Raw genomic sequence first — 25,939 nt, 5'->3', positions numbered from 1 at the left:
CCACACCGAGGGCACAGTCTGTGATTACAGGGCTGAAAGGAGTGGTGTCCTGAGATAACCACGGGATCACCCTCAGGCAGTGCGGGCAAGAAATGAGCTGTTTTCCCCCTTCCCTGTGGTTTTGGAGCAGAGCTGAGCTGCCCCTTCAGGCAAGAGTCCCAGAGCTACCAGAAGCTGCAGATGGAGACCCGAAGTGGCCACCTCTTGTCACAGACGTTCCTAAGCTGTTGTGGCCTCCAAGCCTTTCAGCCTCCAGCCCCCTAATAGCCCATGGCCCTCTCCATGTTGTCTGATTTTTTTATTTTGAGTACAGGAGATTTATAAAAGCCAACATAATGGCATTACATTTTTGTATCTGAATATACTTGCAAATCAGAACAAATCATGTGTTCATTCTTCATTCCACACATATATTAAAATAATTGCTATATATACTATGAAAATATATTAATAATTTATTTGTGCCAGACATAGTGCTCGCCTCTGGGGTACAGCTGAGGACAGCAATCCCTTTTCTCCTGGAAATGACAGTCTGCTACGTTGGGGAAAACAAGACAAACCAACAGGCAAATTCCATAATATTTTATAAGATGCTAAGTGTGGGGTGGAAAAATAAGAACCACCTGTAGGATGGATTGGGGATGCTGGGAGACAGGGTTGGAATTCTACCCCTGATGGTTAGGTGACATTTGAACAGAGACCCAAAGGAAGTGAAGAAGGAGCTGTGGGGCGGTACTGGAGTAAGAGACTTGGAGGTAGAAGAAACAGTGAGTGCAAAGGCCCTGTGGTCAGCGTGCCTGGAGTGTTTGAGACCTAGTAAGAAGGTCATGCGACTGGAACTGTGGAGCGAAGCCAAAGCAGTTGGTGGTTCAGACAGAGGCAAAGAGGAAGGAGGCTGGGATCCTGCAGGTCACACAGAGCTCTGCAGTCACTGCAACAACTTTGGCTTTTACTCTGAGAGAAATGAGCAGCCACTGGGGAGGCCTGAGCAAAGGCATCTTAGGATCTGACTTCTGTTTGCCAGGATCACTCTGATTGCTCCTTTGAGAATAGAACAGGGGACAGAAGAGGGCGCAGAGGGACCGACAAGGAGCCCAGGGTAATAATGCAGGTGAGGGGGGAGGATGCCTTCTGACAGCAGAGTTGTGGAGATGGCGGAGGGCTGGATGTATTTTGCAGTTTGAGTTGGAAAAGGAAGCAAGTGTTCAGGATGCCTTTGTTAGAACATCTGGTCCAATCTCCTGCCTGTAAACCGGAGTCACTCTGTAGGGAGCCATTGGGCTTCCTGTGCCTAAATGCAGACTGGGTGGGGGTGAGGTGGGGGGGTCCGGTACTGTTTCTTCATTAGTGTGCCCTGTGTGTGTGTGTGTATAAATGTGTACCTGTGCACGTGTGCACAGGAGAGGGTGTGCGCATGCGTGTGGTGCCTTTCATTTCGGACGCGGACAGCCACAGTCCTGAATCCATCCGCCGAGGCAAGTGTCTCTGGCTCCGTGGGCTCTCGCCAGCCGTCCCCGAGTCCCCACCCCCAAGGCATTTTGCTGGTGTATTTAGCAGATGCTGCCCTCCCCTCAATCATCCACCACTTCCTTTCCCAACCCCCTTCTTTTTGGAAGTTGTAAAAAAAAAAAAAAAAAGATGAAACAGCCAGATGTGAGCCCGGTCTCATCAGTAATCCATAAAAAAACCAAGCATCCCCCGCTCATCGCTCATGCTTTATGAAAAGTTAAAATTAAATCAGGGCAGCGTTATTAAGCTAAGTGATTTTTGCTGGATTCGGATGAATTCCTGTGTGTGCCACATCGTTTGTTGGAAATGTGCCTGGGGTGCCCGTGGGCTCTGAATGCACATCCACCAGCTATTAGTGGAAATGGATCTGCTTGCAATGGGGCACTTGAGGTTTTCCAGCCCCGGGACACCAGCATTGTAGGCAGAACCCTGCAGCCCGCGGGGCTCTGGGTCCTCTGGTCCCCACCACTGTTAACCACAGGCGACGAAATCACGAAAAGGGAAGAGACGAAGTCGCAGATGGCAGTGATGGATACGAATTCCAGAGGGACAATCGCAGGGGAACTTCTTTCTGGGGCCCCAGAAAGGCCAGGGATTGGAGGCACTGAGAATGCTGAGGTCTGGAGATGCTGTGAACCAGAATTTTCTATCTCTGTTCTCACCCACTAGACAGATACTGGGAAACACCAGGTTAGCTCTGGGAGTGGCTGTCCGAGGAGGCCCCTGGAGCTGAGGATTGTTTATGGTCATTCACCTGCTTCCTGGCTTTCTTTCCTTTTGAGAAGCTGGTGGGTTAGTTGGTCCGGCATTCTAAAATCCAAACATTTGTTGAGAAAGTCAGACTGATGATCAGCCAGCCAGTGGGTTGGAGAAGGGAAGTTAGCTTCTTGTAGGGCTCAGACTACATGAGAAGTCTGGGACTGAGTCTCTGCTTTATACATGGAGGGTGTGTCGCTTTAGGTGACTTATTTTCTAACTTCCAGTTTCTGTCTGAATCTCAGTACAATAAGGATGATGTCATTCCTCCTAGGTCTGTTGCTGGGGAGAGATGAGCCATGTATTTCAGTCACCCAGTTGGGGTTCACCCTGGAAATGATGTTGGGTCAGTGGTCATTGCGCATCCTCTATGGACTCTGGAGGAGAGAGGCCTGGGGTTCCCGGCAGGGTTGCCCCGGGGGCCCAGTTCCTGTCCTGGCTGGACCGCCCCTCTACACTATGTCCCACCCTTTGCACTAGGCCCCCTTCCTCTCTGTCCCAGACCCGCCTGGCTCTCCTCTCTACCACAGTGCAGGTGGAATAATGGGGGAGATTTATTTGAAGGACACGCTTTCTGAGGGATGTCCGTCTTGGTGTGTACTGGCACAATTGACTCTGCATTCACAAGTCCCTTTTTGTCCTGGACTTTCCTGTGTGAAACACTGCTGAAGCTCAGAAACGGGAGAAAGTGGCCTTTGTCACTCTTGCTATGAGGCATGGCAAACTTGAGAATTCAAAAGAGCTTGATTCTCTGAGCCTTCCCTTTTGCCGAGAGGTATCCACACACGAACCTGACGTTTTTTAGGGGAATCTTGCGTCAAAATCTTCCCAATATGATTTAATTTCACATGTTTTTCTTTTGCCTGACCCTGTTCAGAATCCATTCAGTAAAATTCTGTGCTGTGTGAATGTCACTCTTATTTAAAGAGCTGACGTACTAAATAGAGGAAGAATTTCCTCTATTAGAGCCAGTAAGTGTTTCAATGAAAGTGCTCGGGATTTTATATTTTTAGGAAGTCAGTTCGTCATATATAAATATTGGAATATCATATCATCCAAATCAGGCTCAGTGCATTTTCAATTTCTGATATGTTGTGACATATAGTTCAGTTTTTGACAAATGCAATTTGGTAGACTTTTTACAGCTACCTCCTAACATGCTGGGGGCTGTCTCTATATTTGGTCGAATTCAACTTATACCATCACGGTGTGTAAGAATACCCGTCGCTTGGGCAAGTCACAACCCACTGCAGTCGTAGAGATGGAAAATGTAGAATTGAGACCCTGCACCCTTGTGTCACCTGTGTGACCTAGGGTCATGACGTCATCCCCAGCCCATGGCTGCCAGGAACCGTGATGAGTACTGTTGCAGGGAAAAGCCAGTTCCGACTCTGTGTTGGAAGCGTTTCTTCCACTTGCTTTTCATGGCTTCTGTTACTATAATCAGAATGAATGGCCTGCCTCAGAGAACCCTGTCCCTCTGCCTGACTGTTAAAGTGCCTTTGCTCAGGACCCTGTCCACCTGTAGATGGCTGCAGGAAGGAAGAAATTTTACGCATTCCCTGCCTGAGACTTGCCATTCTGGGAGATATTTACAAGCTTCATGGCCTTTTTAACTTTGTTCCCTGCCTCCCCCCACCCCCATCTCTATTCTGCCAAAGGAGCTGGCACGATATGATGGTTATTTTGAGACGCTAGTCCGCCATCTTCTCGGTCTGTATTCTGTGCCTCAACACCTTGTCTCTCTGATTAATTGACCTGGATTCATTGGCCTATCATGTGGCCAAGCAGAGTGAGCTTGGACTCCGTCACAGTAACCGGCTCCACGGAGTAAGTGTGAACTTGACCTCTTTTGCCCTTGCAAAAGATGTTCAGCCATCATCTTGGTCACTAAAGTTGACCTTTCCCAGCTAGATGGTAACAATTTGGAGGTGTTCCCAGCATGGATCTGAGGGCCACCCCACCTGACCCTCCCCCCCATTACAGATTTATTTTTCTCAAGTTTTCTCTAGTTTCTTCTGAAATGCAAACATTTTCAGATCTGTAAGATTTTAGTGCTGTGTTTTATCTGTGGGCCTATAGCCAGTGTAGAAGTGGGAGAAGGGGAAACTCTTAAAGGGGAAATCAACCTCAACAGAGCTCATTTTCTGCTGATTTTCTAGACACTGGCAGTTAGACAAGTGCCTTTCCATCCAGGGTGAAGTGGGCCAGACTTCTTGAGCCTGGGACAACACAACTCAGGTTCATTCCATCCAAGCAAAAGTCAGATGCATTCATTTGCTGGCAAAGGAACTCAGAAGGTTATAAACAAGGCATGCAACCCTAAGCCATGCACAGGCCTTCTGTATGCTGGAATTGTGCCAGTCACAAGAGATACAAATAAAATATGGATAAAAATATATCCCCATTTTCCAGGACTTTATGATCTAATTGTTGAACAAGTAATAATGTGTGCTAATTACTTTATATAGGTAAATGCTGTCATAAAAGTAAAAGTGTGTTTGTGTGTGTGTGTAATCTTTAAATGGATACTAGATCATGGGTATTGATGGTAGACAGCTTTACTTTGATTTCTGACATAATGAATGATTTTCACAAGGTTTTCCATCATTGGTATCTTAAAATTACATTATTCTGATGAATTTCGGAGTTTCCTATGTTCTCTTGCTTCAGTGATGGTCACTAGATGGATTTGTCTCAGGGCTCTAGCTCAAGTCTAGTTCTTGGTCTGAGACACTTTGGTGCATTTTGTTACCTGCTGGGCATTTTCTCTTAGAAACTTTGTAGGACATTTTTGTTGTTGTCATGCTGAGCATTCATTGCTGAGCACGGGATTTCTCTAACTGTGGTGAGTGGGGACTACTCTTTGCTGTGGTGCGTGGGCTTCTCATTGTGGTGGCTTCTCTTGTTGCAGAGCACAGCCTCGGAGCACGTGGGCTTCCGTGGTTGCAGCACATGGGGTCACTCAGATGGTAGTTCACAGGCTCTACAGCGTGAGCTCAGTAGCTGTGGCGTATGTGAAATCTTCCTGGACCAGGGATCGAGCCCATGTCCCCTGCATCTGTAGGTGGATTCTTATCCACTGTACCACCGGGGAAGTACTCATAGGAATTTTTAAAAATGTATTTATTTATTTAGTTGCAGCACACAGGTTCTTTAGTTGCAGCATGTGGGATCTAGTTCCCTGACGAGGGATCAAACCTGGGCCCCCTGGATTGGGAGTGTGGAGTCTTAGCCACTGGACCACCAGGGAAGTCTCTCCATATGAACTTAAACTCACCCAGTTGTACGTAATTGCTACCTCCATCTGCTCCCAGCCTCACCTCCCACCTCCTGGGGTTGCTCTGGCCACACTGAACTGAATGGCACCCCGTCTGAGCCAATGCCAGGGCTAGTTCTTGACTCATTCCTTTTCTTTGACGACTTCTTTGAAAGACCTTCAACAGATTCTATTTCCTACTGATTCTGTTGTACCTTCATTTCCTCCAAATTTTCTTCCACTGCTGGTGTGCCTCCTCGCCCCCTGCGCCCCCCCCCGCCCCCCGCCCCCCCCCCCCGTGCCCCCACCCTGCCCCGGACTTTCCACATGGTTTTATACACACCGTCCTAACCCGTTTCCCATTTGCTGGCTTGGTCCTTCCTATGCGGTAGTGAGAGCAACACAGATCTGATCACCTGACTGCCCTACTTCAGCTCTTCCGAAGTTCGTGTTGTCCTTGTGAAAGAGTCTAAACTGCCCCACCACTGTCTGGTGTCTTTACTGCTTCCTTTTCCAGGTTTGTCTCTTGCTTGTGTTCTGGACCCCAGATGATCTCTGTGTCACCTGAATGGTTTCCTGTTCCTCAAATGCAGCCTCTGTTTCCAATGCTCAGCCCTTTGCATGGCCTAGTCTTCTTATCCGGGATGGTCTGGAACTAGTTCAGGGGGCCAATGATAACGTGAATATGTAAATGGCAACAGTGATAAGTAAGGGAAGAGGCAAGACAAGAGTGTGAGAAGGGCCTGATTTAGATCAAGGTGGTGGTCAGAGAGGGCTTCCTGGAGGCAGTGAGGAGGCTGAGACCTGTTCTTCAGGGTCTTTCTCCAACCACTTTCTCTAGGAAGCTTCTCCTGGCTTCCTTGTTGTGGGTTTCATGACTTCCTAGGGCTCACATGGCACTTCCCACTTCCCTCTCAGATTTTTGGTTATTATATTGGAAAATCAGCCCTCCATCTTTAGATTGTCAGCTTTATGAGGGAGGGGTCAGAGCCTGGTTTCTGCATCCCTATTTCCAGGCACAGTAGTTGCTCATGAATATCTCTTGATAGTTTGGGGGGGAGTTGGAAGCTCTTACCAGTCACAGGAGGGAAACAGTAGCCTGCATTTTCTGCCAAAATTCTCCATAGGCTGAAACAATTCAGGAGCTATTATCTTAATGTTTGAGCTGGCCAATTCATATCTCCAGGGCCTTGTGCCACTCAACCACGGCTCTTCGCAGAGCTTCCTGGGTGGTCCTGGGAGCAAGCAGAGGGAGATACTGCCCACGGTGGTAATGTCATGATGCAAAGGATTATCATTTCCCCTTGAAAAGACCTAAGATGATATTGGACATTGTTATAAAGTGGAAATATATCTGTCCTATTCAATACATTTCTTACGCCTGTAAATTCTGCAGGGCGGGGTGGATGTGTAGTGTGTCACAGTGACTCTTGTGACTGCTGGCTGACATCGGGGTTCTGTTTGGCTCCCCCTCCCGTGATGGATCCCCCAACCTCATCTCGAGCTGATACTCAACTCATGCCAGTGATCCGTTTCTTCCAGATTGGAACATCTCCAGGCGAAAGGCTTTGTCTTTTAACTTTTTGTTTTATCCTGGAGTAGAGTTGATTAACAGTGTTGTGTTCGTTTCAGTTCAGTTCAGTCGCTCAGTCGTGTCTGACTGTTTGTGACCCCATGGGCTGCAGCGTGCCAGGCCTCCCTGTCCATCACCAACTCCTGGAGTTTACTCAAACTCATGTCCATCGAGTTGGTGATGCCATCCAACCATCTCATTCTCTGTCGTCCCCTTCTCCTCCCATCTTCAATCTTTCCCAGCAATGGGGTCTTCTCAAATCAGTCAGTTCTCCTCTTCAGGGGGCCAAAGTATTGGAGTTTCAGCTTTAGCATCAGTCCTTCTAATGAATATTTATGACTAATTTCCTTTAGGATGGACTGGTTGAATCTCCTTCCAGTCCAAGGGACTCTCAAGAGTCTTCTCCAACACCACAGGTCAAAAGCATCCATCCTTGGCACTCAGCTTTCTTTATAGTCCAACTCTCACATCCATACATGACTACTGGAAAAACCATAGCCTTGACTAGACGGACCTTTGTTGGCAAAGTAATGTCTCTGCTTTTTAATATTCTTTCTAGGTTGGTCATAACTTTTCTTCCAAGGAGCAAGCATCTTTTAATTTCATGGCTGCAGTCACCATCTGCAGTGATTTTGGAGCCCCCAGAAATAGTCAGCCACTGTTTCCACTGTTTCCCCATCTATTTGCCATGAAGTGATGGGACCAGATGCCATGATCTCAGTTTTCTGAATGTTGAGTTTTAAGCCTACTTTTTTACTCTCCTCTTTCACTTTCATCAAGAGGCTTTTGAGTTCCTCTTCACTTTCTGCCATAAGGGTGGTGTCATCTGCATATCTGAGGTTATTGATATTTCTCCCGGCAATCTTGATTCCAGCTTGTGCTTCATCCAGTCCAGCGTTTCTCATGATGTACTCTACATATAAGTTAAATAAGCAGGGTGACAATATACAGCTTTGACGCACTCCTTTCCCGATTTGAAACCAGTCTGTTGTTCCTTATGTTAGTTTCAGGTGTGAGCAAAGTGATTCAGTTATACATATGCAGGTATCCGTTTTCAAATTATTTTCCCATTTAGATTGCTACATAATATTGAGCAGAGTTCCCTGTGCTATACAGTAGGTGCTTTTTGGTTATCCATTTTAAATACAGCAGTGTGTACATGTACATCCCAAACTCCCTATCTCTTCCCCCTGGTAACCATAAGTTTGTTCTGTAAGTCTCTGAGTCTGTTTTGTAAATAATCAGTTCATTTGTATAACTTCTTTTGCAGTAACATGGATGGATCTGACTGAGTGAAGTCAGTCAGAGAGGGAAAGAAGCATCGTATGACATCACTTACAGGCGAGAGGCTTTTTGTGGCCGGGGTCATTAGCAAACATTGCTTGTGTATAAGCAGGTATTATTATCCCTGTATTCAGATGTGCACACTGAGGCTGAAACAGTCTGTGACTTGCCACAGGCACCGATTCCAGAGCTAGGATTAGTCCTTGATTTATCTGACCCCCAATTCTATGCTTTTTACTTACCGCATACCATTGTGTTACTTCTCAGTAGGATTTCAGACATCTTTTTCAGTATTATCAAGTCGTTTGCGTGGTGAGGCTGAAAAGTAGATTTGGGAGATGTTGAAGGAAGAGCTTGTGTGACATCACTCTGCTGCAACATGAGATGCTTGGGTCCTGGCTACCCTCTTTCTCCACTTAACCCTTGTGACTTAACGTGACTTAACTCGTTGTGCACGGATATATATATATATAGATGCTTGGTTTCACCGCAGGGTAATTTATATTCCTGACCACCGAGATTGTAATTGAAGCATCTCTTGTGAACACACAGCATTTGCTTTGATATCTGGTAGCTGTGTCACTGCCTTTTACCTTGAGCTCTACTGTTTTATTTTATTTTTGGCCACACCGCGCAGAGTGTGGGATCTTAGTCCCTCGACCAGGGATCGCACCCACACCCCCTGCAGTGAAAGCATGGAGTCGTAACCCCTGGACCACCAGGGAAGTGCTTTGGGCTCTGCTCTTAATCCGAGTTGTTTGTTTATGTCCATAGCCCACTGAAGATGAGAGCTGGACTCATCCTTGTCTTTGTCTGACAGTTAGAATCCTCCAGGTGTGTGTCCCTAGACCGCCCCCACCCCCCGCTTGCCATCGCAGGGGGTTTAGGAGGGTGGCCATCTGAGTTTCCACGCGTGTACCGTGTGTGTGCAGAGGACAAGGCAGGGCTGTCACTTTCCTTTCTGTAGGCTTGTGTCTCTGGTTAAGCCTTTTCACCATCTGATGAGGGTAGGGAGAGCAACCTGGGGCAGCTCCCCTGCGGCTTCTGAAGCAGGAGGGGATCAGGGAAACCTGGAAGGTCGGCATGCGACTTTCCTGGGTATTTTGTGTAAATCTAATTTTGTCCTCTTAACACAGTACTTCTCAAGTTGCTGAGATCAGGAGCGGCCAGGCAGGCACCAGCAGCCTGGCCCTGCTGGGAGGAAGCAGCATGTATGAGGTGTTGATGGTCAAGGGCAATTACAGAGGCTTCCTCTGGACCTCAGGGGTCATCCCCTCTGCCTCCCAATTTAATTAAGTGCCAACAAAATGCACCTTGATGACGGGAGGATGCTGGGACCTGACGTGCCGCGCGGTTAGCATAAACATGGCTGTCCTGCCTCGCAGGGCCGCCTTTAGCTGCACGGGGCAGGGGACGGGCCAGGACCTTGTACAGGGAGTGTGGGCTGATTCCACATGTTTGACGATGTTGACAAGGAGGACAAGGCCAGTGGATGAACATGATAGGTGAGAACAGAGGAGCCAAAAGGAGAAGGGATTTCTGAGGAGTTTGTTTTTTTTAAACTTTTAGTTTTGTTTTGGGGTATAGCTGATTAACAATGTTATGATAGTTTTGGGTGGACAGCAAAAGGACTCAGTCAGGCATATACCTGTATCCATTAAGAGCATGCGCTGGTACCTTGAGCACAGACCTGAACTCTTCATGGGGAAGCAGATAATGTGAGCTGAGGCTGGGGCAAACCCTTTCATAGATCTCTGCAGCCTGCCCTTCGTGGAGCCTAAGTCTTCTAATTAGCCTTTCCTTGGGTGAAGGCCTTGAGTTTCTCTTAAACCCACAGAAATGAAGCCCTCTTCTCTGGCAAAGGTAGCACTTTGACCTGGCATCATTCATTCAGCAGGGCTTCCCTAGACTCTCTAAGCCGGTCGACCTGGGGATCCAGAGGGATGAGAAGAAAAGTCACCACCTGATCTCAGGGCTGAGGCAGCACCAGTGACCAAGGGGCTGGTCTGCCCCGGATCTTGCACTAAGGAGACTTCAGGCAGCTGATGATCTAAGAGGAGGCAAAAGACAAAATCCAAATATTTCAAAGTATAAACAGGAAGCTTCAGGAGAGGTGAAACAGAGCACCATCTCACCCCTGGTTGATTCCCTGTTTCCTTCGTGGAAAGCTTCTTTCTGTCTGTTCAGGTGAACTCAAGTCACCTTTGACTTCCTTTTTCCAGTCTCCTTGAGTGAAAAAAGTCACTGAAGTATATTTCAAAGCACACAGTGAAATGCCTAGATATTAAGTGTCGAGTTCAGTGAGTATTGATAAATGTTTACGTTGCATAGTTCAGTTCAGTCGCTCAGTCATGTCCAACTCTTGGCGACCCCTTGGACTGCAGCACGCCAGGCCTCCCTGTCCTTCACCAACTCCTGGAGCTTGCTCAAACTCATATCTATCGAGTCGGTGATGCCATCCAACCATCTCATCCTCTGTCGTCCCCTTCTCCTCCCGCCTTCAGTCTTTCCCAGCATCAGGGTCTTTTCCAAATGCATAACTTTCACCCAAATAAAAATACAACCCCTCATCCCTGAGTGTTCGCTCCTGACCTTTTCAGGGACTCCCCAGTGTTCTGATTTTCCTCATAGAGAAGAGTCTTGCCTATTCTTGAGCTTCATTTAAATGGACTCATGCATTGAGTCCTTTTATGTCTAACGTTTTGCCTCACATCCTGATTTTTGAGACTGTTCCCTAGATGGATAGTACATTCCTTTTTATCATTGAGTTGTATTCAATGATATGGAGATACCAAAACTGGGTTGTCCATTTTCCAGATGATGGGCATATGGGAAAATTCCAGTTTTTTCCTTTTATGAGCAAAGTTATTATGTATATTCTTATATGGGTCTTTTTGGGACTGTATATTTTCATTTCTCTTGGGTAATTATCTAGGAGTGAAATAGTTGGTATTTCATGTTAACAATAATTGCTACACAGTTTTCCAAAGTGGACACCCCTTTCCCAGCCCCTGCCATCAATGCATGAGAATTTGAAGGGCTATCCGTCCCCTCCCAGCATTAGTTATTGTTAACCTTTTCTTTGTAATCATTTCAGTGGATGTGTAGTGAAGTCTCACTGTGGTTCCTCATGTGAAATTAACCTTCAAGTCCCGGTGAATTCTTTCTTGAAGGATGCTCTTGATGCTCTCAGATGCATCTTTTAAACTTTTTTCCTTTCTTTACTAGTCATAGCCTGGTCTTGATCACCTCTCAACTGAGCTAAGCAGTGGTCTCTTCACTGGCCCTCCTCACTCAGGCGGCCAGGTTGTCGGGCTGCTTTGCTGGCTTCCTGATCGCTTCAGTCCTTCGTGCCTGCATGCCTTGAATGACTAACACCAATATCAGAAGTTTCAAACTTAAATATGATCATAGTGTAGAACTCTTTCTTCAGAGCAGAGATTGCCTTTTGAATGGCGATGGGAACGTGCTTATACATACTTCCCATCTGTCCTTGTAGAGTTGCAACCCCTGAGGTTCCTTCATGAGCTCCTGATGCTTTTTGGGGTGTATGTTGGAAACCATCAACTGCTCCCGCCCAACCGCAACATGGTCCCTGTGCACATCTACTCTTCCAGCCCCCACGGCTCCTTTTCATCCCCTTCCAGCCATATCTTTGTGCCTGTAGTCTTTTGGATGCAAAATACTGTTCCAGGCTTCAGCATCTCTGCCTGTGCTGTTTCCTGTCCTTGTAAAGTGCTTCTTGTCCATGCCCCAATGCCTGCCTGGGGACCACAACATCCTTTGAGCCAAGATACTCCAGCATCCATCCTTCCTGACATCTTCGGGGTTGCTGTCTACTGCTCTGTGTAGCATCTTCCCCTCCACACACGCTGCTGGGCTGCAGTCGTCTTAATTGCCCTTGTTTCCCACAGTCTGACGTTCAATTTCCTTTACATGATGGGCTCAGCCTACTTTTCTTACATTATCTTCGCTAATTTCCATGCTTTAACCTTGCACTCCTGCCAGAGTGGTACACATTCTGTACTGTACAAGCATCTTTCTCCGTGCCTTTGCCCACGACATCCTGCCTCACCTGGAATGCCCTCTGCACTTTGTCTGCCTTTTCCCATCCTTCCTGCCTTGTATTAGCTCCTTAATTCTGCTGCCGCCATCTGGCATCCCAGGACACCCAGAGGAAAGGTGTCCAGAAAGAATTCTTTCTCCTCCGAGTAATCCTCAATATTTCTACATTCCTTTACTCATCATAGCCTTCCTAAAGGCTCACGGTCTATTTAGAGAGTTGAGACAAATACAGGGGAAGAGATAGTAAGGGCATGGTATAGAATTCATCGTGTCCTTTCCCTAGCTCACATGGCCTATGGGAACTAAGACTTACTGCAGCTCATTCCTTATTCAGAGCCTGGGGGTCTCGTGGGAGGAATAACTAGGTCGAATGGCTCCTTAAAGATGAATGCTTGGGGACTTCCCTCGTGGTGGGTAGGCCAGTGGCTAGGAATCTGCACTTCTGCTGCAAGGGGCATGGGTTCAGTTCCTGGTTGGGGAACTAAGATCCCACGAGCTGCATGGTGCAGCCAAAAAAATAAGTAAATAAATAGCAGAAAAATAAAATGGAGAATTAGCTTCATCCTAAAAATATTTTAAAGAAAGTAATGCTTGGAATCACGGTAGCACCACATGATGGAAGGACAGACCCTGTAAGTGGTGGGTGGACCTGAAAGACACGGATCAATTCTGTTGGGAAAAATGCCCTGCCTCCTTGAGAACTGGTTCTGATTCCATCATACTGTGTGATGCAGGGCTGTGGTACCCAAGCCTGTAGATTTGCTGGGACAGAAACAATTTTCATCGTCCTTGAACATGCCTCTGGCCCTTGGCTTTGCATCATCCAGAGCCTAGCAACAGAGAGCCTGAGGGGTTTTGAGTCATTTGGCACCAGGGCCATCAGAGCAGCCAGCAGAAAAGCCATCACCACCTCTTGATGGGCTCTTGTGGGGGTCCACTGGGATTCTGGACATCCTGGCTCTGCAGGGTAACATACCACCGCTTCTCAGAAAAATAGTGCAGGCGCCAATGGCTTTGGTGTGGACCAGCCATTTATGAAGAGCCTGAGTTACGTGGGCAGGTGGCCAATTTCTGAAGTCTAGTGTCATTTGAAATGAAAACAAACAGCGGGGGATGGAGGAAAAGCGTGAATGCCACTGTGTTCAAATTAGCTGTGGGCGTTTCGGATGCTGCTGGTGTAGCGTCTTCCTCTGTATAAACTTCAACTCAAAACTGCCCTACCTGTCCTTGGATGACGACCTTCCATTAAACCGACTTTATTTTTTCCTAATAATCGGCCCCTTTGGAACATCCCAAAGTCTTCCCTTCTCTCTGTCCCTTGCCCAAGTATAGACCTTGGCCCGCACTGGTGTCTGGCCTGGGTCTTTTGTCTTTCTCTCCTGCACTGTTTAACTTACGGAAACCATCTCATGCACCCGGCTGCTGTCTTTCCTTCCTGCCTGGGACGGTTCTCACACTACTTGCAATCTTTGGGTTGAGACCATGATCTTCAGAATCCACCAGAGCTGGGTTGCTGGGAATGGGGGGAAGAAATCCAGAATTCGGAGCCAACTCTGCCAAAGGATTGACCTGGAATCTCCCCCTCCCTAATCCTCTTGACCCCTGAAGGCCCACAGTCAGCATTGCCTTAGCACTCTGAATTCCCACTTGCATCTCTGTCTTGCTATCACTGTCATTCCTTAAATTATTTGGGGTTCTTTTATGAATCCATTGTGTATGTAACCATGTTTTGAAGTTCTAGGGAAGGGACTTTATCTTTCTTCTTTTGCGCTGTCCTAGCCTCACTCTCCACAGAAATTTAGAGCTCAGTCAGCCTGCAGCAGGCACCCTCTGGATGTTTTCATTTAGGGGGATCTTAGCAGCAGACCGTTCACAAGGGTGGATCACAAAATGTGGTCCAAAGGCTGTTGGGAATGCCTAAGATGCTTGCAGGATGTCTGCAAGGTTGACGTGATTTTCATCATTTTCTCGAGGTGTTCTTTGCATTTTCCACTTGTTGGAGTTTGTAGAAACACGTATGGAAAGTGTTGAAACCTCGATCAATAAAAGAGAAGTGGTAATACTGCAGGTGACTCAGTCCAAATCACTGTGCTAGAAGTCAGCTATGCTAGACGTCAGTGTAACAGCCACACACTTGTGGCAGTAAACCAAAATCCCAGACTGGCAGCTGTACTTGAGAATGTCCTAGCTGAAGTTTTAGAAACTAATAATTGTGTTCGTTATCAGCCTTTGAGTACACATTTTTTTTTTTTTTAACATCCTATGTGGTGAAGTGGTGAAGTGGGAAGGGCACACAAAGGGTTTCTTTTCTACATGGTGCAACAGTTGTCTTGAGGAAGAGTACATGTCCAGCTGTTTGTGTTGTGCACTGACCTAGTGCTTTTTACATGGAATACTATTTTTGCTTGAAAAAAGGACTGGTTGATAAACTACTCTTTGAAAATATGGTTATTCAGATTTGAGTATTTGTGAGACATTTTCTCAAAATTGAGTGAAACAAGTTTGCCATTTTAAGAAATACAACTGACTGTATTTTTTTTTTTTTTACCGGTGATAAAATCTAAGCACTCAAGTGAAAATTAGAATTTTGGAAAATTTGTATCTATCATGATGAGTTTGACAGCTTCCCAAACCTTAAAGACTTTCTGATGAGGTGGTTGATATTAATGAATGTTCTTTATTTTTGATACTGCACAATGAAATTTGTCAAAATTTGAGAGATCTACATAACTCAGTGAACTGTTTTCCACATGATCAATGCCTGTTGTTATGAAATCATTGATGGATAGAAGATACATTGAAAATGTAAGACAGACTAACAAGAGTATATCATTCAGTTCAGTTCAGTCCAGTTCAGTCGCTCAGTCGTGTCCGACTCTTTGTGACCCCATGAATCACAGCACCCCAGGCCTCCCTGTCCATCAGCAACTCCCAGAGTTCACCCAGACTCAAGTCCATCGAGTCAGTGATGCCATCCAGCCATCTCATCCTCTGTCGTCCCCTTCTCCTCCTGCCCCCAATCCCTCCCAGCATCAGGGTCTTTTCCAATGAGTCAACTCTTCACATGAGGTGGCCAAAGTACTGGAGTTTCAGCCTTAGCATCATTCCTTCCAAAGAAATCCCAGGGCTGATCTCCTTCAGAATGGACTGGTTGGATCTACAAAAAAGTTCACTGATAAGGGTTCATGTTTCATAATGCATCTAACCTTTTAAGAAGTTACCCCTTGTCAAATTTTGATGTAGTATCACAGAAAAAATATCCATAATTCTATGCTAAGGGTATTATATCCTTCCTTTTCCAATGACATACCTATGTGAACTGGATTTTCTTCATTTATTGCAACTAAAACAGCACATCACAACAGATTGAATGCAGATATAGATAAAAGAAACCAGATTTCTTCTACTGAGCTAGAAGAGATTCTACATAAAAGAGATTTGCAGAAAATCAAAATAGTGCCACTCTCCACACTAATTCATTAATATATTTTAAATGCAGCTTTTAAAAAACAAATCTTTAAGTTAATTTTATATTTATAGGGAAGTTCAAACATAGTACAAAAAGTTTCTGTATCCCCTTCATTCACTTTCCTCCAGTGTTGGGTCTTATATTTCTATAGTATGTTTATCAAAACTAAGTGTTTAACACTTAGAAATGATTAATATTAATATAGTTATTAGTGTGGGTACACCACTATTAACTAACCTCATGTTGATTAACTTCATGTGGATTTCATATTAACTTCATGTGGATTTCACCAGGTTTTCCATGAACATTCTTCTTCTGTTCCAGGATTAATCTAGGATATCATGAGACATTTAGAATATAGATAGTGTTATATAAATATTAAATGCATGTGAAAATGTAATGATTTCATATTGTTATTTTTTATAGCAAACCCTTTTTATTTTATTTTTCTACTTTTTGGCATTGCCGCACAGTATGTGGGATCTTAGTTCCCACAACCGGGGATTGAACCTTTGTCTCCTTCAATGGAAGCATGGAGTCTTAACCACTGAATCACCAGGGGAATCCCTATGATTGTTATTTTAAAATGAGTTAATAAATATTTTTTTTAAAGTCTCAGTTTTCTGTCAAGCATCAACATGAATCAGCCATAAGTATACATATGTCCCCTCCCTCTTGAACCCTACAGAAAACGACAAATTCTGTAAAGCAATTATCCTTCAATTAAAAAAAAAAGTCTCAGCTTAAATTTCTATCACATTCAACCCTGAGAGATATGACCCATGTAAACAAAAGCCCTTGAATTCTCAACCGTTTTTAAGTGTGGAAAGGGGTTCTGAGAACAAAAAGTCTGAAAACTGCTGACCTCATGTATTCTGTGAGAGAAGAACGTTCGTATTTGCAAATCGCTCACCTTTGATAAGAGTTACGAGGTTGAGAGTTTACATAATGTCTCTGGAGGGCTTATTCCTTCCCCATGTGATCTATAAATACACATGTGTGTGCAGAACTAAATTCAGTGAGAAAGAACTTGGGTCATGGAGACAGTGCTAGTTCACGCCGTTTAATTTAGTCATCCCACAATTGTTTGTGAAGGACCTACCATGCGCCTCATGGCATTCTGGGCTCCCGGGATCTAGCCATCCACAAAGCAGAGGAAGTCTCTCTCTCAAGAGCTTAAATTCTTCTGGGGGAAGTTAGACCATAAACACACAAATTGCACCACTTTATGTACTGGTTTGAGCTCTCATGCAGGGAAAGCAGGCTGACTAGGTAGAGAATCATGTCAGCAGGAGAGGGGTGGGTGCCTGCCAACGTGGGGGCTTGGTCAGACTTGCAAGAGGGCAGCAGACAGAGATCTGGTCGATGAACCTTCCAGGGATGAGCTTTGTGCCTTCAAGAGGATGGAGGGAAGGCCAGGGGGGCTGGAGGGTGTGCGTGAGGAGTGTAGACAGAGGTTCAGCCAGGGAGGGAGGCAGGGTCCAGATCAGGTATGGCTTCTGGGCTGGGCAGCACCAGGGGTCCTGCCTGTAAAAGTTGTTGGATTTGGGATCTGTTTTTGAGATCCCGAATGTTGGAAGATGTTGGAAGATGTTGGAAGCAACATGTCTTGCTTGCAGATTGGATGTGGGTGCAAACAAAGAGCAGTCAAGGAGGAGTCTTGGGCTTCTCTCCCAAGTAGCTGGATGAGTGCTTTGTACCATTTACAGAGCCGAGAAAGCCTTGGGGGCCATGAGCTCACAGATGGTGTTCAGTAGTTCTCTCTGGATTCCAGTTAAGTTAGAGCCCTATTGGATGATAGGTGAGCGTATGAACTACAGTGTCATTGAGCAGATATTGAGCAGTGCCTATGCTGTGTGGAATACTGATCTAGGCATTCAAGGGTTTCCTCATGAATGAGACACACACGATCACGTGTGACAGTCTTTCTTGTCCAGTGGTTTGGAAGCAGGAAAGAGGGTCACTGTAACCCCATCAGGGTAACATCATCTTGGGACCCCTTCTCAGGGAATATGTTGAGAATGACCAAGGTACAGGAAAATCCAGGAGTTAGAGATGTATACTCTTCAGAAGACAGGTGACATGGCTGGGGAAGCATTTTGCAATTTGGGGGGATGCCAAGAGCTGTCTTTTATCTCTTTCTTCTGGGAAGCTTAGAGCATTTCATCTTACTCCCCCTTCCTGTAACTGGGAGAGAGGTGGGCAGAGGAATGTCATTATTGGAAATATGTTATGAACCAATGAAAGCAGAAAAGGAGACAGTTCCTGGTGGTGTGTGTTTGTTTGGGTTAAAGGTGATGAAGACAGGGCAGTTGTGTATTCAGAGTGGCCCATGGTCAGCCATGGCTGGTGCAGGTCCTAGGGAGAGGTTCCTCCCTGCCTCATTTCTAGATCCTCAGGCTGGGTTCTTTAGTTCTCTCTAGGCAGCTGTGCCACCTGACCTGACGACTTGGGATGCCAGCGTGGGGTGGTACCCGCCAGCCCTTTAGCAGCTGGTCCCCTGCAGGACTCACCATCTGCCAGGAGCAGAGTGCGGTGACCTGCAGGGGACCCCTCCGCTCTCCTTGGTGCTGAATCCAGAGTCCTTTCCAAAACGTTCTTTGGGGCTGGCTGGAATGATGCAGGGGCTGACTTCGTTTTTATGACCAGGAATTAGGGTGAAGGAACTTTTGAATTGAGGAAGGGAATGGATGAAGGATTATACAATCCTCCTCAAAGCTGTAATCTACTTAAAATTTTTATTTATTTTCAGATAGCTTTTTAAGTATAATTGATTTATATTGTTATGTTGCTTTCAAGATGGACAGCAAAGCAATTCATTTACATAAATATACATATATATTTATTCAGTTATATATACATATATGTACATGTGTGCTAAGTTGCTTTAGTTTTGGCAAACTCTTTGTGACTCTATGGACCCACTAGGCTTCTCAACAATACTGGAGTTGGTTGCTCTGCCCTCCTCCAGGAGATCTTCCCAACCCAGGGAACAAACCTACATCTCCTGCGGCTCCTGTATTGCAGGGAGATTCTTTACTGATGAGCCACTGGGGAAACCCTGTACATATATATATGTGTATATTCTTGGTCAGATTGTTCTCCATTATAGATCATTATGAAATATTGAATATAGTCCCCTGTGTTATACAGCAAAGTAGGTCCTTGTTGTTTATATATTTTATATATAGTCTTGTGTATATGTTAATCCCCAGCTCCAAATTTATCCCTTACCCTGTTTCCCCCTCAAAAAAGCTGCAATCTTTAGTAGTAAAGATGAATAGCTACTGTTTATTTAATACCTTTTATGCATCAAGATTTTAGGTACTTTATGTTCTTTTCTCTCCCCACAGCAGTAATATGATGTGATTATTACTATCCCTGTATTATTGGTGAGTAAACTGAGGCTCAGTAATTAAAGTTCCCCCAAATTCTATTCAGCCATTGCACTTAAAAAAATTCTTTGAATTTTTAATAATGTTGAAATTGAAGCATGGTTGATGTACAATATTATGATTCAGGTGTACAGTGTTGTGACTCACAGTTTTAAAAGATTGTACTCCACTTGTAGTTATTATAAAATACTGGCTGTCTTCCCTCTGCTGTACAATATATGCTTGTAGCTTATTTATTCTACACATTGCACTTTGTATCTCTTAATCCCCAACCCTTATTTTGTCCCCTCTTCCCTCTCCCTACTGGTGACCACAAGTTTTTCCTCTGTATTTGTGAGCCTGTTTCTGTTTTATTTTTCTGTTGTATTTTTTAAATTCCACTTACATGTGGTATCAGACAGTACTTGTCTGTTCTGACTTATGTCACTAGACATAATACCCTCCAAGTCGATCCGTGCGGATGCAAGTGGCAGGATTTCATTCTTTCTGTGGCTGAGTAGTATTCCGTTGTATACATGAACCACTTCCGTCTCTCTCCACTCCTCTGTTGATGGGCTCCTAGGTGGCTTCCGTGTCTTGGCTCACGTAAATAGTGCTGCTAGAATCATCAGGGTGAACTGGACTTGACCTCAGCAGATCCAGCCTGCATCTGAGGGGTGGCTTTAAGCTGTCACAGGAGAAGTGGCTTGAGGGGCAACTCCCAGGACAGAGGTCATCACTGCAGGGACCTTTATTTGCCTCAAAATCCAGGTACACGGACATGAATGTCGTTAGGGCAAGGACATTTTTCTTGCAGTTGCCATAGCTGTGGAGCAACTTGGGAAAGCAAGTCATGACAGGTGAGGCCAGAGGCCTCTAGCACCTTCTAGAGGTTTGCAAGAGGAAGAGGCGAGCTCTTCTTACAGAGCGGATGGTGTGGAAATTTCCTTGGAACGCCCTTGTCTCCCCACCTCCTCCCCTTCCCTGTCCTTCTTCAGCAGCCCCTGTTTTAGCCAGAGACACTAAATTGCTTTGGGAACCAGCCAGGCTGTCCCTTTGCGCCCTAGGGAGGCAGGGATGATGCCGGAAGCTCGCTGACAAGTTTGCTTTCTTAGAGCCTCCTGTCTGTGTGCTATTCTCTTGTGTAACCTGCTGTTGAATTGCCATGGCATCTTAGTGTGACAAGCAGGGCAGATCCAACTGTACCCATTTCTTGGATGGAGAGGCTGAGAGTTAGAAAGGCATTTTTTCCTTGATGATGGGATCTTCCCGTTTCTTTTTCATAATGACTTGGGGAAGGGGGAATGCCTTTGCAAGCCAAACAGAATAGTCTTAACAAAGACCTGCCCTGACCATGTCTCCCTTCTAAAGGTTAAAAAGGGACAGGGTCAGTCCTCCCTGAGAGATTGTCCTCGAACACCTTCCCTGCAGCTGTGTGGATCCATCCTGCCAGGGCTCTTGGACCTTGTGGGACCCTGCTCCTGCACCTCCTGCTGTGTGGTCCCCAGTTGGAGGAAAGCGGGATGTTCCTGGAAACGGGGAGCCAGCCAAGGGTGAATGACGGGAAACATTGCTGCCCTTGCTCGTGAGCAGTTTTCACCATTTATCAAAGGAAATGAAAAACAAACAGTGCAGAATTTTAATTACTCTGCGTCGGGAAGGCGATCAAACACCCAGCGACTCTAATGACGGAATCCAGAGGCAGACAGCTCCGAGGCGGCTGCCACCCTGCCCTGAGAACCCTCTCCCTTTGCGGAACCCACCTCCTCGGCCCCCAGACCTGAGCTCCGGGGTGCCGATTTTCCCCTTGTGTCCTGAAGCACATCGAGAAAGAGGGAGATCTGGTCTTGTTTGGAAGATTGGAGATCGGGCAGAGTGGGGTGGTGGGGCTATGGTGGGATGGATTAAGGAGAGAAATATGCAAAAGGCTGTAAGAAAAAAAAAATGACACGTGTGAGTGGGGAGCCTTTTTGGAAGAAGCTCACAGAATAGCAGCATCCCAGGGCTCAGCTAGAACTGGTTGACGGGCAGACTATTTGATGCCCCTCTGGCAGATGGGCCTGCTCTCTGATGCCTCGAGAAGGCTATTGCTGAGCTGATCTTGAGCTCTGAAAGAGGCTAAAGTCCAAACGTTGGAATTCCAGGATCCACAGGCGAGGAGAGATCTGCATGTTCCCTGCATGGAACCCATATGCCAGTTGGCTGGTCCCTCCTTTTGACATCTTGCCTCCTTTGGGGGTTGGTCTTGATTGATGCTGGGCTCTGTCTTCATTCAGCATATCTTCACCTTTACTGGCCCCCTCCAACCTTGCTTTTCTGGAAAAAAAAAAGTCTATCAAGTGCATTTAGCACCAGGAGGTTGAATCATTCCCTAACAGGTTTTTCGAGATTCCTCGGACGGTGAACACGGCTTTTCACCATGTTCTCCCGGCGGTCTCTTGGGGTTCTTGCCGTGTCAGGACTCTCTTGCCCCGAACATGAGCAACTGTCTTGCCTGCAGTCAAATTACAGGACGCGACTTTGCTTGCAGAAGCTGCCACAACCCGCAGGTCTTGATCGAGCATCTCGCCGACTTTTAGCAGAGGCTGTTTTATCTTCCAGAAGCAGCAGAGTCGCCAACTGGCACTCAGGAGAAACCAGAAACCCCAGGTCAGGGTGTCTGTAATTGCCTGGAGATACCCATTAATAACTTTCAACTTTCTGTCCTCTTTGGAAGGCAATCCACAGACTGGTGGCTCTGGAAACAAGACTATTTTCTCTGGAGAAGCCAAGCTTTTGAAAGTAATAATGAAGATGCTGAAAACATTCTCTTTGATGCTGCTTGGCTGTATTGATCTGGGAACGGGTCCAGGGTGTCCCCACACTTCTTTCAGGAGGTGATCCAAGTCCCAGGGAAGTGGGGGATATCGAAAGGTGAGGCTGTGAAGGGGTGGGGGTGTGATATTTATTATCAGTGCTTGATATTCAGCTCAGAGCCTCACTCAGCCCCTGCACTAGGTTATCTGGGACTGAATTGAAAACGACCCCTTGCTGGCTGCATGGAGCATTCCGTGTCTTTGCTTTTGTCTCATTGTTGCACTGAGCTCGCCCTGTGGACCCTCCTCTGGGAGAACCCCATTATTTCTGCTCATGGCAATGCCACAGGTTCCCTGCCTCTGACCCTGATCCTGCCACAGACGATGTGACCCAAGGCAAATCCCTTCATTCCGCTGGTCCTCACCTTCTGCTCTGTCAGGCGAGAGATAAAGACACTGACTACCCTAAGTGAGCTGAAAATGTGATGCTGCTCTGTGGGATCACTTTGGCAAGTTAGAAAGTTTTGTTGCTTATGCCAGGTCAGCCGTTATTTCGTTTAACTCTGATGTTTCCTTTCCCAGTTTCCTCATCTTCAACCCTTCTCCCTTGTCAGATCTACTGGTTGTATCCCTGGGATTTTTCAGAGGCCCCTGGGCTGAAGAAGATGTTTGGTGTCATTGGCTGGACTTTTGCTGAACCGCGTCAGTGCTGGTTGTGTGAGTCCTGGTTTTCTGGATGCCGTGTCTACACAGCCCATAAACCCCGGGGAAAGAAGGAGGGACAGAGTCTGAAAATTAATGCAAGGTCCCACTGGGTTTATTTTCCAGTCATGCCCCCGGTTGCCCCACCATGATGATGCTAGTGGCTCAGTCATGTCAGACTCTGTGACCTCATGGACTGTAGCTCACCAGGCTCCTTTGTCCATGGAATTCTCCAGGCAAGAATACTGGAGTGGGGTTGTCATTCACTTCTCAGGCTTGGAGGGTGACCCTTGGGTCTGTGGACCTCGCAGCTGGTGAATAAATGATGCGCTTCTGTGGACTAGACACTGAGGGCGTTGAAGGCTGGCGGAGCGCTGAGTTCCTGGAGATACAAGCTGAAATATTTAGAGCTTGTTGCTGTTGCTTTGGAAAGATCAGAGGAGAGGTTTTCTCCCAGTAGGTGGAGGGGTGTCCATGCCATGGGCAAGCTTTCTGTTCTCTGGAAAGATGGGAATTGCATTGGTCTGTCCTTCAGGTCCTGCCCCCTCCCAGTTCTGTTCTCTTTTCCAGCTCACAAATGCCACCCGGCTGGACACAGGAGCCCGGGACATCACGCTGGGTCTGTGATCCACAGCACCTGGTATATTCTACTTTCAGACCTTTATTGGGGTCCGTAGAGGTCAGCAGTGGCTGCAAAGGTGGTCCAAGCCAATGTGATGGAATGAGGGGTCTGATTCCAGTTTGCAACCCTGACATCCCAGCTGTGGAGGGCTTTCAGACAACTTGGCTCCCAACTTGGGAAGGGTCAGAAGGAAACCCAAATTGTTTCCTGGCCTCTACACAGAGCTCTCGTTTCAGGGCTGCAGCTGTTTTGGAGGAGTCTTTAAAAATGTGTATTTTTAAAAATATTCTGTAGGACTCAGGGTACCTGAAGACCAGCCAAGGAACAGCCAGATTGGAGTTCCATAATGATTACCTTTCTCTTGCAGAGATTTACAGTGGATTAAGTGATTATAAGTGCCTAATTGCTATGGACTCCCTTTAGGACACTGGCAGGTGAAGACAGCTGGTAAATTACTGCTTTCTCCTGACCCTCAAATCAAGTGCATCAACCCTATGACAAAAGCAGACGGCAGCTGTGACTGGCCCAGCCTTTCCTCACTGTGAGATTTGGAATTCCATCAGAGCCTCAAGGTCTCTCTCCTTCTGGCATGGGCCAAACTTTTTTTTTTTTAATTTTTTTTTTTTTAGTTCTGTTTTTAAAAAATCTTTTATTGGAATGTAGTTGCTTTACAATGTTGTTATTTTCTGCTGTACAGCAAAGTGAATCAGCTGTACATATACATAGATCCGCTCTTTTTTGTATTTCCTTCCTGTTCAGGTCACCACAGTTTCGAGAAGAGTTCACCTAGGTTCTGATTAGTTATCTATTCTATACATAGTAGTGTTTCTGTTATCAACCCCAGTCTCCCAATTCATCCCACCCCTTCTTCCCTGCTTGGTATCCATGTGTTTGTTCTCTATATCTGTGTCTCTGTTTCTGCTTTGCAAACAAGGTCATGTATACCATTTTTCTAGATTCCACATATAAGGGATATGATTGTTTTTTTTCTTTCTGGACTTAATTCACTCTGTGCGACAGTCTCTAGGTTGACCCACGTTTCTACAAATGACCCAATTTTGTTCCTTTTTATGGTTGAATAATATTCCATTGTATGTACTACATCTTCTTTATCCACTCCTCTGTTGATGAATAATTAGGTTGCTTCTATGTCTTGGCTGTTGTAAATAGTGCTGCATTGAACACTGAGGTGCATGTGTCTTTTTACTGGTTCCAAATAGGAAAAGGAGTACGTCAAGGCTGTATATTGTCACCCTGCTTATTTAACTTATATGTAGAGTCCATCATGAGAAACGCTGGGCTGGAAGAAGCACAAGCTGGAATCAAGATTGCTGGGAGAAATACCAGTAACCTCAGATATGCAGATGACACCACCCTTATAGCAGAAAGTTAAGAGGAACTAAAAAGCCTCTTGATGAAAGTGAAAGAGGAGAGTGAAAAAGTTGGCTTAAAGCTCAGCATTCATAAAACTAAGATCATGGCATCTGGTTCCATCACTTCCTGGGAAATAAATGGGGAAACAGTGGAAACAGTGCCAGATTTTATTTTTTTGGGCTCCAAAATCACTGCAGATGGTCATTGAAGCCATGAAATAAAAGACGCTTACTCCTTGGAAGGAAAGTTATAACCAACCTAGACAGCATATTAAAAAGCAGAGACATTACTTCGCCAACAAAGGTCCATCTAGTCAAGGCTATGGTTTTTCCAGTAGTCATGTATGGATGTGAGAGTTGGACTGTGAAGAAAGCTGAGCACTGAAGAATTGATGCTTTTTGAAGTGTGGTGTTGGAGAAGACTCTTGAGAGTCCCTTGGACTGCAAGGAGATCCAACCAGTCCATTCTAAAGGAGATCAGCCATGGGTGTTCATTGGAAGGACTGATGCTAAAGCTGAAACTCCAATACTTTGGCCACCTGAAGCGAAGAGTTGACTCATTGGAAAAGACTCTGATGCTGGGAGGGATTGGGGGCAGGAGGAGAAGGGGACGACAGAGGATGAGATGGCTGGATGGCATCACTGACTTGATGGACGTGAGTTTGAGTGAACTTCAGGAGTTGGTGATGGACAGGGAGGCCTGGCGTGCTGCGATTCATGGGATCGCAAAGAGTCGGACACGACTGAGCAACTGAACTGCACTGAACTGAACTGGGAAGAAAAGTTCTAACAAAGTTCAGAGGACCTTTGAAGGAAATGCTGAAACAACAGTTGACTTAAATGCTCTGGAAAGATGGCTGCACTTGGAGGCAAGGAGACAGGGATTTGAGTCTCTGGGATATGAATTTGAGTTTCTGCTCTGTTTCTGGGAACCTTATGCTGACCTTGCCTTGGGCCTCTCATGTGGGCTTTCTGGGCATCAATAAGCACCTCCTGGGCTGTCATGAGGTGAGGGCTGTACAGCATCATTAGATGTGCAGCATAAAATGCCTGCTCACCACCTTAGTTTCCGAGAGATCAAGGTGTGGGTGAGGCGCTCTCTGGAGGCTCTCAGGAGTATGCACCCTCTTTTCTTCCAGCTCTGGTGGTCTCTGGCAT

General features: G+C 46.0%; 1 protein-coding gene across 1 annotated transcript in view; it reads left to right on the top strand.

The window, feature by feature from the left end:
- Window positions 1-25,939, top strand: part of ZMAT4 (zinc finger matrin-type 4) — a 376,376-nt gene that overhangs the window by 30,541 nt on the left and 319,896 nt on the right.

Source organism: Bos taurus, chromosome 27 (assembly GCF_002263795.3).
Source record: "Bos taurus isolate L1 Dominette 01449 registration number 42190680 breed Hereford chromosome 27, ARS-UCD2.0, whole genome shotgun sequence".
Taxonomy (NCBI): domain Eukaryota; kingdom Metazoa; phylum Chordata; class Mammalia; order Artiodactyla; family Bovidae; genus Bos; species Bos taurus.
The sequence above is the reverse complement of the archived record's forward strand: the minus strand, read 5'-3'. Positions and strand labels throughout refer to the sequence as shown.